At 36.3% G+C, this 16,005-nt stretch overlaps 1 protein-coding gene across 1 annotated transcript in view; it reads right to left on the bottom strand.

The window, feature by feature from the left end:
• The window catches only part of ACTR3 (actin related protein 3), a 71,373-nt gene that overhangs the window by 54,279 nt on the left and 1,089 nt on the right, over positions 1-16,005 (bottom strand). The window lies entirely within an intron of this gene.

The following is a 16,005-nucleotide window of genomic DNA, read 5'->3' as shown; positions in this document are numbered from 1 at the left end:
CATTCATAAAAGCAACTTCTCCCCTGTTCTAAATTACTTTTAGCAAAAACTCTTTTTTGCACAGCTAGTAAACAATCTGATCTCATTCCCTCCTAATGAGCTTTAAAAATAGGTTTAAATGGCTTCAATTTGTCTTAAATTTGCCATTTGGAAAACAGCAGTCAGTAGAGAATTCAGACTTGGGACAAACTTTCACATCTGAAAGCTATTTACCCAAATTGATCCACAGATTCACACAATTCTCATCAAAATCCTAATAACATTTTTGCAGAAATACAAAAATCCATCCATATGGATCTGAAAGGACCCTGAATAGCCAAAATAATCTTGAAAAAGAACAAAGCTGGAGATCTCACACTTCCTCATTTTAAAAGTTACTACAAAGCTATAGTAAACAAAACATTATGGTACTGGTATAAGGACTAATGGAATAAGAAGCCCAGAAATAAACTCTCACATATATAATTAAATGATTTTTAACAAGGATGCCATAACTACTAAGATGAAGAAAGGACAGTCTTTTAAACAAACGGTGCTGGAAAACTGGATATCCACATGCAAAAGAATAAAGTTTTACCTTTACTTTATACCATACACAAAAGTTAACTCAAAGTGGATCACAGACCTAAACAAAAGAGTTAAAACTATAAAACACAGAGTGAAAAGCTTCATGATACTAAATTTGGCTATGATCTCTTGGCTATGACACCAAAAGCACAAGTAACAAAAGAAAAAAACTTCATCAAAATTAAAAACTTTTGTGTATCAAAGGATACTATCAACACAGTGCAAAGGCAATCCACAGAATGAGAGAAAATATCTGTAAATCACTATCTGTAAAAGATTAATATCCAGAATAAAGAACAACACAACAATCAAAAACAAAGCCCAACTGGCCAGGTGCAGTGGCTCACACCTGTAATCTCAGCACTTTGGGAGGCCAAGGAAGGTAGATCACCTGAGGTTTGGAGTTCAAGACCAGCCTGACCAACATGGAGAAGCCCCATCTCTACTAACTAATAAAAGTAGCCAGGCATGGTGGCAGCATGCCCGTAATCGCAGTTACTCGGGAGGCTGAGGCAGGATACTCGCTTGAACTCAGGAGGCGGAGGTTGAGGTGAGCCAAGATTACACCATTGCACTCCAAACTGGGCAACAAAAATGAAACTCCGTCTCAACAACAACAAAAAAAGCCCAACTGAAAAATGAGCAAAGAACTTGTATAGAAATTTCTCCAAAGAAAAATACAAATGGCCAATAAACACATGAAAAGATGTTCAACCTCACTAATAATTAAGAAAGTGCAAATCAAAATCAGAATGAAATACCACATCACACCCATTAGAATGGCTATCACAGAAAAAAAAAAAAAAACAGAAAATAACAAATGTTGCTGATGTAAAGAAACTGAAACCCTCGTGCAATGCTGGTGAGAGTTTAAAATGGTGCAGTGCTGTCGAAAACTATACAATAGTTCCTCCAAAAATTAAATACAGTAATTATATGAGCCAACAATTCTACTTCCAAGTATATACCCAAAAGAACTGAAAGCAGGGACTTGAACAGGTACTTGCACATGCATGTTCACAGCAGCAATTCCACCAAAAGGTGGAAGCAACCCAAGCATCCATCAACATGTGAATGGATAAACAAAATATGATATAGACTTCCAATGGAATATTATTCAGCCTTAAAAAGGAAACACATTATGATACATGCTACAATATGAGCCTTGAAAACGTTATGCTAAGTAGAATAAACGAATTACAAAACAACAACTATTGTACAATTCCACTTACAGGAGGTACCTAGAAAAGTCAAATTCATAAAGACGGGAAGTAGAATGGAATTTGCCTGAGAATTCGCATGTGGGGAGAAAATGGGAAGTTATCGTTTAATGGATAGTTTGTTTGGGAAGATAAAAAAGTTCTAGATCATGCAGGATGGTAACGGTTACACAATAATGTGAATATACTTTACGCCACTAAACTGCACACTTAGAAATGGCTAAATAGTAAACTTTATGTGTATTTTGCCACAATTTTTTTTTTTTTGAGACAGAGTCTTGCTCTGTTGCCCAGTCTGGAGTGCAGTGGCGTGATCTCAGGTCACTGCAACCTCTGCCTTCTGGGTTCAATCGATTCTCCTGCCTCAGCCTCCCAAGTAGCTGGGACTATAAGCACCTGCCACCACGCCAGGCTAATTTTTGTATTTTTGTATTTTTTTTTTTTTTGAGACGGAGTTTCGCTCTCGTTACCCAGGCTGGAGTGCAATGGCGCGATCTCGGCTCACCGCAACCTCCGCCTCCTGGGTTCAGGCAATTCTCCTGCCTCAGCCTCCTGAGTAGCTGGGATTACAGGCACACGCCACCATGCCCAGCTAATTTCTTGTATTTTTAGTAGAGACAGGGTTTCACCATGTTGACCAGGATGGTCTCGATCTCTTGACCTCGTGATCCACCGGCCTCGACCTCCCAAAGTGCTGGGATTACAGGCGTGAGCAACCGCGCCCGGCTAATTTTTGTATTTTTAGTAAAGACAGGGTGTCACCATGTTGGCCAGGCTGGTCTTTAACTCCTGACCTCGTGATCCACCCACCTCGGCAGTTACCAGAAAGAAATTAATACTGGAAAGCTACTGAACATGTTAAAGCAGAATAAATCTATATCAAATATGTTTTAAAAGAAAATGTGATATAGTTTATAACCCGGGAGTACAGGAATCTTTCTAACTATAACTTAAAATCCATACACTAAAAAAGGTTATTTCAACTATGTAAAAATTAAAAATTTATTTACAAAAACACAACCAAAGTACTCAAAAGAAAAATGAGTAATGGAGAAAAATAATCTATACTAAGAGACAAGAGATAATTTCTGTAACATATAAAGGGTACCTAAATGTGAACGACAAGGGAGGGAAGGAGGAGGAAGGGAAGAAACAGAAGAAGGAAAGGCAAAAGATACTAACCATTCTTAGAAAAATAGAAATGGCTATTAAATGAAGAGACATTCAACTCCATGGGATTTTTAAAATGCAAATTAAAAGTGCACTGAGGTGCTTTCAAACATTACTAGTTAGAGGGAGGGTTGTATAACAACAACAACAAAAACAAAAACATTACTAGTTAGAATGCAAAATGATACAGCCACTTATGAAAACAATTTAACATTCATTTACCATCTGACCCAGCAATTCTACCTCTAGGTAGAATCTACCCAAGAACAATCAAAACAGTTATCCATACAAATGTGTACACATATGTTCACAACAGAATAGTTCATAAAGACCCAAAACTGGAAGCAAAGCAAATGTTTAACAAGAGAATGAATAAACAAGAGTGCTATATTCATACAAACCAAAATTACTTCACAGAAGAAGAACCAGGAGAATGTAACCCATTATCCCAGAAGAAGACACTTAACAGAAAGCAATTCTAAGATGACACAAATGTTGGAATTATCAGATAATGACTTGGAATCAACAATGAGTATTAACACAGACCTGTAATTGATTAATACAGGAAATATCACCAGAGAAACTAAAATAAAGACAGAACAGTAGAAATTATCCATTCTGAAAATGGGGGAAAAAACAGAGAAAGAGAAAAGAACAGAGCTTCAGGGACTTATCAAGGACAATATCAAAAAGGTGACAAACTAAAGTCCCAGAAGGAGAAGAAAGTATAGTAAAAATCTTTTTTAAAAGAAATAGTGACAAGCCAGATGAGGTGGCTCATGCCTACAATCCCAGCACTTTGGAAGGCTGAAGCAGGCAGATCACTTGAGGCCAGGAGTTCAAGACCAGCCTGGCCAACATGGCGAAACCCCATCTCTACTAAAAATACAAAAATTAGCCAGGCATGGTGGTGTATGCCTGTAATCCCAGCTACTCAGGAAGCTGAGGCACAAGAATCGCTTGGACCTGTGAGACAGAGGTTGCAGTGGGCCATGATCACACCACTGCACTCCAACCTGGGTGACAGAGCGAGACTCAGTCTCAAAAACAAACAAACAAAAAGAAACAGTGGCTAAAAATTTTTGTCATTTAGTGAAAGACAGAAATTTAGAGATTTAAGAGGCTCAAGGTCACCGAAGAAGAATAAATCTAAAGGAAACCACGCTTAGGCACAAAGTGGAACTATTGAAAATCAAAGATAAAGAAAATATTATACTCGTATATGGGGATCTAAAATAGAACTTGACGTATAAGAGTAGAGTGCTGGTTGCCAGGTATTGGCAGATGAAGGAATTGGAGATGTTGATCAATGTGTGCAAACTTCATTATAAGATGAGTATGTACTAGAGATCTACATTACAGCATAGTAACTACAGTTAATAATTAATATACAGTATTTTACACTTGAAATTTGCCTAAAGGAGATCTTAAGTGTTATCACACAAAAAAGATAACTATGTCATGTAACAAATACATTAATTAGCTTGATTGTAAGACTCATGACACAAGGTTTACTTATATTAAAACACTACATTGTGGCCAGGAGCAGTGGCTCATACCTGCAATCCCAGCACTTTGGGAGGACGAGGCAGTCTGAGACCAGTCTGACCAACAAGGCAAAACCCCATCTCTACTAAAAGTACAAAAATTAGCCAGGCATGGTGGTGGGCGCCTGTAATTTCAGCTACTCAGGAATTGCTTGAACCCAGGAGACAGAGGTTGCAGTGAGCCAAGATTATGCCACTGCACTCCAGCCTGGGTGACAGAGTGAGACTGTCTCCAAAAAATTTTTTAAAAAACTAAACCAAAAATGTTTCTTTGTGACCTAGAGAAGCAAGTTAAATATACAGAAAAGCTTTTACTATGGCAGCAATGAAAAAAATCTACAATGCTGATTTTGGCTAGGAAAGGGAGGTAGTAAGGGACTTGGAAAATGACTTGCTTAGAGAAAGGAATGTAGATAAAAGAATTCAAAAGGACTTTTGAAGCTATCAAAGCCTTGGTGACTAGAAATTAATACTAGAAAGCTACTGAACATGTTAAAGCAGAATAAATCTATATCAAATATGTTTTAAAAGAAAATGTGATAAAAATATAAGAAGGCTAGGTGAGAGGGGAGGCTAGACTGGCAGAAATCAATAGCAAAAGAAAGATGAGTTTTATACTAAAAAAAAAAGGTGAGTCTGGCCCAACAGTAATTGCCTCTGAGGAAAGGGGAAGTGGATTTGGGGATAGTCATCAATAATGCTCTTGTGTGCCTTAAAACAAGAAAGATAAAGTAAGTACGATAAAATGTTCACAGGTAATAATTCTAATAAATAGAGGTATCCATTATATTATCGATGTTACTTACCAAAAAGAAATCTATTAATAGAATCTTTTTCAGTAGTAAAATAACTTATGCCTGTATTGCAAAAGCATTAATATCCCTTGCCTTACATATTATTTTTAAATTTACAAATTTCAAATGCTTGTACATTAAAAGCATATACAATCATACTCTCTTGTTAGGGGCTAATATAGTGGTGTCTTTGAGGCCAATGTTCCATTACAATTCCAAAAATTCTAGGGCTCCTAAATGATGCTAAATCTACTCTGCCTGTGCTCTATATATGGAACAAGTTTTAACTTTCAATATTTCAACAAATGAAATGATGTAACAAAATGAATATAAGACCCCAAAACTTAAGGATAGACCTAGCACAACTCTTTCAAAAACCTTCATACTGACAACCACTAAAGTTCAAATAATTCTATCCTAGTATGAATGACTTGCTTATAACCTAACCGTATTATAAAAATAAAGCACATCTTATAGAACTTATCTAAGACATGATTACCAAATAAATCCAAATGAAAACAGAGGTTTACAAATTGATCCCAATGCCTATACCCCTTGTATCTCAATTCTCAGCTTAGCCAGTTTTCTTCATACAATACCAAAGCTCAAAAAGGTAATTTGATGCTAGAAAACTTTTTTTTGGAGACAGAGTTTCGCTCTTCCTGCCAAGGCTGGAGTGCAATGGCGTGATCTCAGCCCACTGCAGCCTCCGCATCCAAGTTCAAGCAATTCTCCTGCCTCAGCCTCCAGAGTAGCTGGGATTACAGGCAAGCACCACAATCCCCAGCTAATTTTGTATTTTGTAGTAGAGCCGAGATTTCTCCGTGTTGGTCAAACTGGTCTTGAACTCCCGACCCCAGGTGATCCGCCCGCCTAGACCTCCCAAAACGCTGGGATTACAGGCATCATCCACCACACCCGGCCAGAAACTTCTAAAACAAGAACACAGTGGCTAATGCACAGGGAAATTTGTCAAGTAGAGTAAGACAATATTAGCTATAAAGATAAACAGCAATGGTTTAAAAAACTTTTCCAATTCCCTCCAATGTTTTTCTTACTACACACAAGTCAATGTTTAATCTGACACAAAAATACTGATGGACTCTTGAGTGGAAGAACCTGGACTCCTACTCTGTGTATCAACAGAAAATTCTCCTAAACCTTAAAATCTTAACTCCTTTTCATTAGTGAGGAGAAAAGAACATGAAGTTTGATATAAAAAAGACATGACTGAATGCTTGTTCCACCATTTACTAGCCTGTGATCCTGTGATCATAGACTACTCCTAATGCATAGGGAATAAAACTAAATTCATGAGGTTGTCATAAGGATTAAGGACATAACAGTGAACAGAACTCACTAAGTATTCAGTAAACATTTCCTTCCCAAGATGATTTTCCTTTATCCATAGGCCTTCCTTTATCCCTCTACCCATTCCTTTAATTTTGCTTTCAAAGATTCTCAACAATGTTTTCTCAATCCCTTTGCTGCAGGTTCAACTATCACCACTGAAGATAACAGTTATAGCAGTCAGTACATGCTCCATGAAAGAAATCAGTCACAAAAAGCCAAAAATTGTATGATTCCATTTACATGAAATGACCAAACTAGGCAAATTCATAAAGACAGAAGTAGGTCAGGTGCGGTGGCTCACACCTGTAATCCCAGCATGTCGGGAGGACAAGGCAGGTGGATTACAAGGTCAGGAGTTTCAGACCAGCCCAGCCAAAATGGTGAAACTCTGTCTCTACTAAAAGTACAAAAACTAGCTGAGCGTGGTGGCGCGTGCCTGTAGTCCCAGCTGCTCGGCAGACTGAGGTATGAGAATCGCTTGAAGCTGGGAGGAAGAAGTTGCGGTGAGCCAATACTGCACCACTGCACTCCAGCCTGGGCAATGGAGCAAGACTCCATCTCAAAAAAAAGACAAAAGTAAATTAGTGTTTGTCAATGGTTGAGGATAGAGGTAATGGAGAATGACTGCTACTGGGTGTGGGGTTTTTTGGGGCCATGAAAATGTTCTAAAATTGACTAGATGCCGATGAACGGTATCCAGGTATTAAAATAAAATTTACTGGAAATGGTTGCACAACCTTGTGACAATGCTAAAAACTACTAAATTACACACTTTTAAGAGTAAACTTTATGGTATATGAATTATAACTCAATAAAGCTGTTTAAAATAGAATAAAATAAAATACTAGACCCAGACTAATACTGGATAAATTTAACTTTTATCACTCTTCTGCTTAATGATTTACACAATCTACTACTATCAAATAAAAATCAACATTTAAAATCCTTCTGAAATAAGGCAAGATGAGTAAATAAACTACTTTCTATCCCACAGCTCCCAGTAGAAATATCTGAATTCCAGGTAGAGCAATTTCCTAACTGACCCATCTCCCAAATACTTTGAAACTCCTTCACGACTTCCCTTCATCAGTAAAATATTTACAGGGCATTATTAAATACCATGCAGGAGGCTATCACTTGAATAGATAATGAACAAAAACAAAATAATCCCCGCCATTATGGAGCTTTATCCTATTTATGCCTTTCCAAGAATCCGATCAAGTTCAGCTTCTTCATAAATCATCCTCCAAATACTAGAGGCTTTATTAATCTCCCGCAACAATTAAATACTAATAAACTATCCATAATTATTTCACACATTAGTTTCATCATTAGCACTAAACTGTAAACCTCAAGTATAAAATCATGCCTTAAGTTTTCTTGCATTTACCATAGCATTCAGCATAGAACTGAGATTGAAATAAGTACTTGATTACTTTCTTAAGTTCTTCTATTTTTTTAACTTTCATTTATGTGTTTTGTGCAGTCATTAATGAGCACACAATGCACAGTGAGTAAATAATTACAGTAAGTAATGCATGAGTAGGGCTTATTCATTTTCAAATTGCAGCTTCAGAAATATGTATGCCTTCGTTTTGAAGACACATGTAATTAGGCATCATTTCCTTAACTGAGCTGTCCTGAATTTATCAGCAATTATTAGTCCTCGCAATACCCAAATAAGCAATACATAAATCCATATTTCACTTTAATGTGTTACAGGTTAATCAAATCAGTGAACTGGTCACTAAGACCTCCCTATATGTTTCATATTTGTACTAAAAATTAGTAGCTCTCGGTTTAAGTATGCATAAGATGAACACTCTACTGGACTAACAATTCGACCACTCTCCTTGGATATATCTCAATTAGGGAACAGTAGAGCAGTGAGCTCTGGAATGAGACTACCCTAAGGCTAAAATTCTAGATCTACTAGTTAACTATATCCTCAGTTTCCTCATCCTTGAAATGGGAGTTACGTAATAGTAACTACCTCAAAAGGCTTCTGAAAAGGTAGTTACTAATATCAAAAACAAAACTTGTAAAGGGCCTTGAAATGGCTAATTGGTACCCATCCCATTTAGTACACCTTTAATAACTAAAATCCAGATATAAATCTCTGAAACCATAATGAATTTTTTTAAAAAAGAACATTCATTTTATGAAAGTCATCTGTCCTGGCAACTATAGAGTACAACTTAAAAAAAAAAAAATTTCTAGACTTGGTTTAAAAAGTTACATTAGGGAACATAAAACTAGTTTCTCCTCTATGCCATACGGTATGCCTCTGCATTACAACAAAACACTGAAGAATTCTGATGCAGGCCTCAACCAAAACTACTTTAACTATAAATAAAACACATTATGTTATTCCAATTAATTAATTTCAACTACTGTAACTCGTAAATGTGAACACACAAGAAAAGTTAAGAGAATTCAACAATATTATCAATAATTAGGAACAATCCCAAAAGATATTTCTCAACTCTGAGCCTCTGTTTCATTTGTAAATGAAGATTGGATTACATTATCTCTCAAAATCTCTTTTCAGCTCCATAATTCTGTGTGAGTCATTAGGCACTTCCCTTAATTCACTAAAGCAAGTTTCACAAATACACATTAAATGCTATATTTGTACACTTGAGTAACTGAATTTTTAAAATGCTTATAGCAGAAGAAAAGCACACTAGATTTAATTAAAATAATCTCTATAACTAAGTAAATACTTGAGTCCTGTCATAGACCAACACTAAAAACATGGTTTACATGTTTACAGTAGATTAAGCCAACCCTAAACTGCAAGGTCTTTTGCACCCTAATTCTCTTTCTAGGACTTTTATCCTCCTCCTCCTCATTGTAAACTCTCCTTTACATTAAATACTGAAAAACATAGACACCCTTCCTAAGAGTATTGCATTTTCACAAATGGCAAGATGTCTTAAAGCAAAGACAAAATGTTTAAAAATAAAATGTTTAGGTAGTGTCCTTGGGTGGGGAAAAAAAGATGGAATGTTGAGTATCCGAACAGATGAGTATTTCTCTCAGGTATGTTTAGGACTGGGGAGGAGAAGAGCAGAAGGAAGGCTAAAAGAACACATCTGGCCAAGGCGGGCGGATCACTTGAGCTCAGGAGTTGAGATCAGCCTGTGGCCAACATGGTAAAATCCCGTCTCTACTAAAAATACAAAAATTAGCCGGGCCTCGTGGCAGGTACCTAATTCCAGTTACTCAGGAGGCTGAGGCAGGAGAACAGCTTGAACCCAGGAGACGAAGGTTTCACTGAGCCAAGATCACGCCACTGCACTCTAGCCTGGACGACAGAGTGAGACTGTCTCAAAAAAAAAAAAAAAAAAAAAAAAAAAATCTGACTATACAAAGTCAAGCTATTCATTTCCTGGTTGCAAGGAGTATGTTAGAATGACTTGAATTTAAATCAACAGTTTGAAAAGAATATTGAAAATTCTGAAACAAAATTATTAAAATTCTGTAAAATCGTTCTTTAGAAAAACTACAAATTTTTTTTTGCTCTAGTATTTATCAATTATGTAAGTTATGTTGTTTTCTGATATAAAGGTCCATATAAAGTTATAAAACCAGAACACAAAGTATTAGTCACTATACTATTTTCAAGAACTAAGTTTAAAACAATCCAATAACATCACCTTATCTCACTTTTATCTAGTAATTCATAAATGTTGTGTTTGGTAAGCTACAGCACACATTTTTGAAGTGCTATTATTACTTAATTTCTTTACTCTTGCTTCTTTACACTCCTGCCTGTCACCGATTAGGTTGTATCATTAAAAAGCCTAGGAGTTCTAATAGAATTACAAGGGAGCATTCAAATGCTTTTTTTATTATAGTGGAATTCTGTTTCAGAAAACACATGTTGCTACATTTTAACCATTCCAAACTTCTGCTCCTAGTCCAATCCTTTAGTTGTTTCCCCAAGTTGTGGGAGGAGGAGCATGCTGGACAAGGGAAATTTAGCTAGAGCTAAACTCTCCTCCTGATTAAGGATTTTGCCTGTTAGAAAACTGAATGAGATAGGTGGAGATTGACTGTCAGCATAGTGATCAGTCACCACAAGCTGATCAGTCACTGTGATGCTCAAGAAACTAGATCACATTATCCACAATTTTTTAAAGAAGGGAAAGTTACATTCAGTCTTCCCGTTCTTTTCTCTCTGAATGCTCTCATATTATTAGCTTCAAATAACAAATTATAATGATTCCCAAATACCCACCTTCATTCCCAAAGATCCTGTATTTTTAATTTCCTCTAGAATGTTTCCAATTATAAATCATCATTCCAAATTCAACAACAAATTCCAGTTTTACTCAGTTTCTTAAAGCTAACTCCCTAATTGTCCCAATCACTCAGGCTTACAATCTTGAAATATTCATTGATGCCTATTTACAATCCACTGGAATCAACTAAAGTCCTAGCTATACCTCCTTCAATCTCTCAAATCAGCAGAAACATTTTGACTGTGCAGAGAACTGTGTGTGGTAGGCAGGCTAAGGTGTGCAGAAGATAAGAAAATAAGCGTAACACACTGTATTCCTTTCCTTCAGAACTTAAAACTCAGAAAAAGAGAAAGCCAACTGATTATTATGATTACATTGTGCCAGGTACTGTGCTGAACCATTCTCACGCATTACTTAAAAAAAAAAAAAAAAAAAAAAAAGGCTGCACATGGTGGCTCACACCTGTAATCTCAACACTTTGAGAGGCCAAGGCAAGAGGATACTTGGGCCTAGAAGTCTGAGACCAGCCTGGGCAATGTAGTGAGACCCCATCTCCACGAAAAAAATTTTAAAAAGCTGCCACACATGGTGGCATGTGCCTGTAGTCCCAGCTACTCAGGAGACTGAGGCAGGAAGACAGCTTAAACCCAAAAGTTTGAGGATGCAGTGAGCCATGATCTTGCCGCTGAACTCCAATTTGGGCGACAGAACCCCGTCTCAAAAACAAACAAAAAAACCTATAAGGTAAATACTAACATCTCCAAATTACAGATGGGAAGAAATAAGACCTACAGCAGCTGACGTGTATAAAGTCACATAGCTATTAAGTGATAGAGCTTGAACTCAAAAACAGATGACTACAAAGCCCTTGCTATCCACAAATAAAATAACACAAAATATAACTTGCAGAAAAAAACGTAAAAAGAAAAGAAAAAACACAATCTTGTCCTAACTTATCTCTTTTGCTCCATCTCCACTGGCAATACCAGGTTTCAGAATTTCTGCAAAGTTGGCCCTTGAGTGGGCTGCTGAAGAATCATCTAGGAAGCCTACCTAAATGAATATTCATAGTTCAACTCTTGAGATTCTGAGTCACTGAGTATGGGGTGTTTCTGATGCATAGTTTTTTTAAAAACCATACTCCTAACTCTCGTTCATTCATTCATACAACAAAGATTTGAATTCCTACTATGCACCAAGCCATGTCAAAGGTTCGTCTTTAATAGAAGGAAGATCTAGTGTAGAGGCTCTGCCACACTTACTTGCTACAATATCTTGGGTAAGTAGCTTAGCCTCCCTTAAGTCTAAATTTTCTAGTCTATAAAACAAAGATAATACTTCTCAGGTTGTTGTGAAAAGTTAATGAGATAATATAAAGCATTAAGCACAGGGCCTGACATACAACTCTTGATAAATGCTAGCTATTATTATTTCCTGAGAAACACAACCTAAAGAGTAATTTTTTTCTAAAGATTAAATTTAAGCAAAGTAACAAGAAAATAGTCCAGGCATTCACACATCCAGGAGGGGGAAAATGTAAACCAAGTAAGAAAGATTACACAGAAGGGTTTCTCTAAGTGAATCAAATTCATAAGGCTGAGATTTTTTTTTTGTAAGATGACTTTAAATAGGAATACAGTTAACTTTACTAACAAAAATAAAGCAACACACATAGTTCTGAAAAGGCAGTCAGGAGTCCCTAAAGTGTTAACAGAAAGAACACAGGACTTAAATACAGAAGAACTCATGTCCAAATAGCAGATCGAACCACCTCCTAGCTAGATGGCATCAAAAAAAGTAATTTAAATTCTCTAATCCTGTTTTTTCATTTATAAAATTAGGTTAAAAAATGGCTGTCATGGAAAGCATGGCCAGCAGGTCCTCCACAAGTGACCTTTCCCCTCTGTGCCTAAAATTCTGACATGTGTTTTACAATAAGACTGGAAAGTTCATTCACTGCAATACGGTATTTGCAATCCAAAGTCAATATTTCAACACAAAATTGGCAGGTAGGAAAGGAGAGAGAGTTTTTCGCTAAGTCTAAGAAAGAATCTGACATCTCACCAGGGGCATGTCTGTTGTACTTACTTCAAACAGCATGCAAACATGACTCATTAAGGAATAAGAATTTCTTTGAGTGCTTTTTGGTTAATAAGATATTGTGAACGTTTCCACCTTTGGAGATGGCTAAAGAAATAGCCATCTGCAATTATTAGGCCGGGCACAGTGGCTCACACCTGTAATTCCAGCACTTTGGGAGGCCAAGACAGGCAGTTCAACTGAAGTCAGGAGTTCAACACCAGCCTGGCCAACATGATGAAACCCCGTCTCTACTAAAAATAAAAAATTAGCTGGGTGTGGTGGCAGGCACCTGTAATCCAACTACTTGGGAGGCTAAGGCAGGAAAATCGCTTGAACCCAGGAGGTGGAGGCTGCAGTGAGCCAAGATACCATCACTGCATTCCAGCCTGGGAGACAAGAAACTCAGTCTCAAAAAAAAAAAAAAAGAAAAGAAAGAAAAAGCATTATTATTAAACAATATGTACAGAATTCATGGAAGAAACATGAACTTCCCCACATACACCTTCCCTTATCTACCCAGATTTTCCTCACATCTCTCAAACAAGATCATTCTTATCTGCACTAATTGCTGCAATGTGGCCACAACACGAATATGCTCCTCTTTCACTGACTCCTACAAAATATTTATGCTTACATTTTAAGATTGCTAAGAAGTTGAAGTCAATTAGCAAAACTCCTTAATTCACTCCAGACATGAATACACCCAAGACTCTGACATAAGGCTGTATTAGCCTCTGCTATCATAATAAATGGAAATAATTTACCAATATAGTATTTACCAGGGGAAAAAAAGGCATAAAGGGGGAAAAAATTCACCGTGCAGCTCTGTAACCAAGCTACAATATGACAAAAGTATATAAGGAGTCCCCCATTTGGCTTGAATGATGGAGAAGCTTGAGTAAAAACAGGCATTTAAAAAAAAAAAATTAAAAAGAGATTCCCCTCCCCCACCCAAAAAAAAACCTTAGGATAATCATACAAGTATTACAATTAAAAAAAAAAAAAACAAAGTTTGTGAATGCCTTTAAAAAAAATGCTTTCCTCACCACTAATAGCAGGTTTGAGTTCTGTTAGTTTTTAAGCAATCAATGGGAAGCTATGTGCTCAAACTGTATTTTACAATGCTTTCCAATACAGACCAAGAAAATGTGTAGGTAAGGGTATCAATGTGAATGAAGGATTTCTTTTCAAATTCTTTTCAAAATAAGTACTCTCTTTTATGACCTGAATCTACGTGATTCATATGTTGAGTTTTGCTGGACAGTTTTACCTAACAGTTTTGGTACTAAGTTTCAAGTGTCCTAACTCTTAATAGCCTTCTTATCTAAGACGATCAAGTTTTACAGATGGCCATTTTTTTAGCAGCCACCTTTTCCCTAATTTATATAATGAATGAAATGAACAACCTGATTCAGGTTATAATTTTTTACTTAAACTAAGTGAGTAATTGTAATTTAGACACCTAAGAGCTGAATGCATTCTCTAAAGCATAAAGAAATAGACAAATTATAGGTGCATAATTTACATTCGGGGACCACAGAATTTTGAAATGTAAAAATTCCCTATTAAGGTCATACTTAGAGATGCTTATCTCAGGGGCCCAACCTCAAGGACTTATCCATGTGTCAATAAAGTTGAAGGTGTAACTTTCCTGGAAGAACCATTGGCAACTTGAGAGACCAAAAAGCCTTCTGAGGACCTAAATAACTGAAACTCTAAAGTGGGTATTTCAGGTAATGACAAATTATAAAAGAGAGTGAGCTGGCAAAGGGACTCCTAATCGGTTCCATTAAAATCATGAATGCAGTTAACAACATCTCCTTGTTGGGGAAACCAATGTAATAACGTCAAAATATACTACTGTAAAAATCAAAATTTTAAAACAGAAATATCCTAGATTAAGTTGAACCCCTCTCCCTGATCCTACTGGTCATTCAGCATGTTTTAAATTCAAAGTTGCCCTTTAGGAAAGGAGGTCACTTAAGGACAGTTAACCTCAATGAGATATCTAGTATACTAATTCAAAACTATTTCAAAAGGGAAAAAATGGAAAGTATAAAAGTAACATACTACTTGAGATGTTACCATATTCTTTCTTAGGGCCACAATTATTTACACTAGTTTTATTGACAACTCAGTAATTTCTAAAACATTATGTAGCCGTATTGTCACTTCAACAAAACATATTTGAAAAGTCCTACTGACTCAGGCCAAATCTAATTTTAAACTGAACCTAGACATAAAACTACTCACCAATTAAACAAAGAAGTGAGAAAGAAAAAAAAATTATTGGTTCAGAGAAATGAGACTGGATTAAGAAGAAACTAATGAAGTGTTCATCGAAAAAATACATAGATGTTCCAAGGCTAATCTAGGCTAGTGTTTTCCTAGGGAGAATATTAAGTTGGTTGTTCCTCTACCTGACTGGGATTTTAGAAACTGTCACACTAGCTAGTTATGAGAATGAAGATTAAAGAAATTTTACATGGAATAAAGAGTGAAAGACACAATCTTTCAAGGAACAATAATGAAAATTATTAATAATTATGATTAACAATAATTTTTTTAAAAAGCCTTGTGGTCCACCTCTCACTGCCTTGCCCCTCAAAAATAAAATTGGGAGTGTTTGGGAATTACAGCGATGTAATCACAGAAAAAAGAAAACACTTTCCTATATGTCATCGTGAAGCAGTGATTCTACATTAAAATAAAAGTAGCCTATTCTCTATGTAGTCATACAAAGTGTGGTACAACTCTCTAAAATGTCTATTAATACAAAATGAATGACCATTTTAAAGTCATTCTATATTTTAGCAAACAACCCTACAGATCTAAGAGTAACTATCTGCATCTTAAACACATTCCTATATACCTCTATACCTTCCTTCCTCCTTCCTTCAAGATACTATCACAGAAGGAACGTATGCAACTTAAATTAGTTTATCTTCCAGGGTGCTTCCTTTCTCCCCTCTCCATGAAACACAAGTACATTTTTTTAAGTTACATAAATGGATACCAAGCA

This window comes from Aotus nancymaae, unplaced genomic scaffold, assembly GCF_030222135.1.
Source record: "Aotus nancymaae isolate 86718 unplaced genomic scaffold, 86718_ANA_hifiasm-v0.15.2.pri h1tg000029l, whole genome shotgun sequence".
Taxonomy (NCBI): Eukaryota; Metazoa; Chordata; class Mammalia; order Primates; family Aotidae; genus Aotus; species Aotus nancymaae.
Note: the sequence above shows the minus strand (reverse complement) of the source record. Positions and strands in the feature narration are given on the sequence as shown.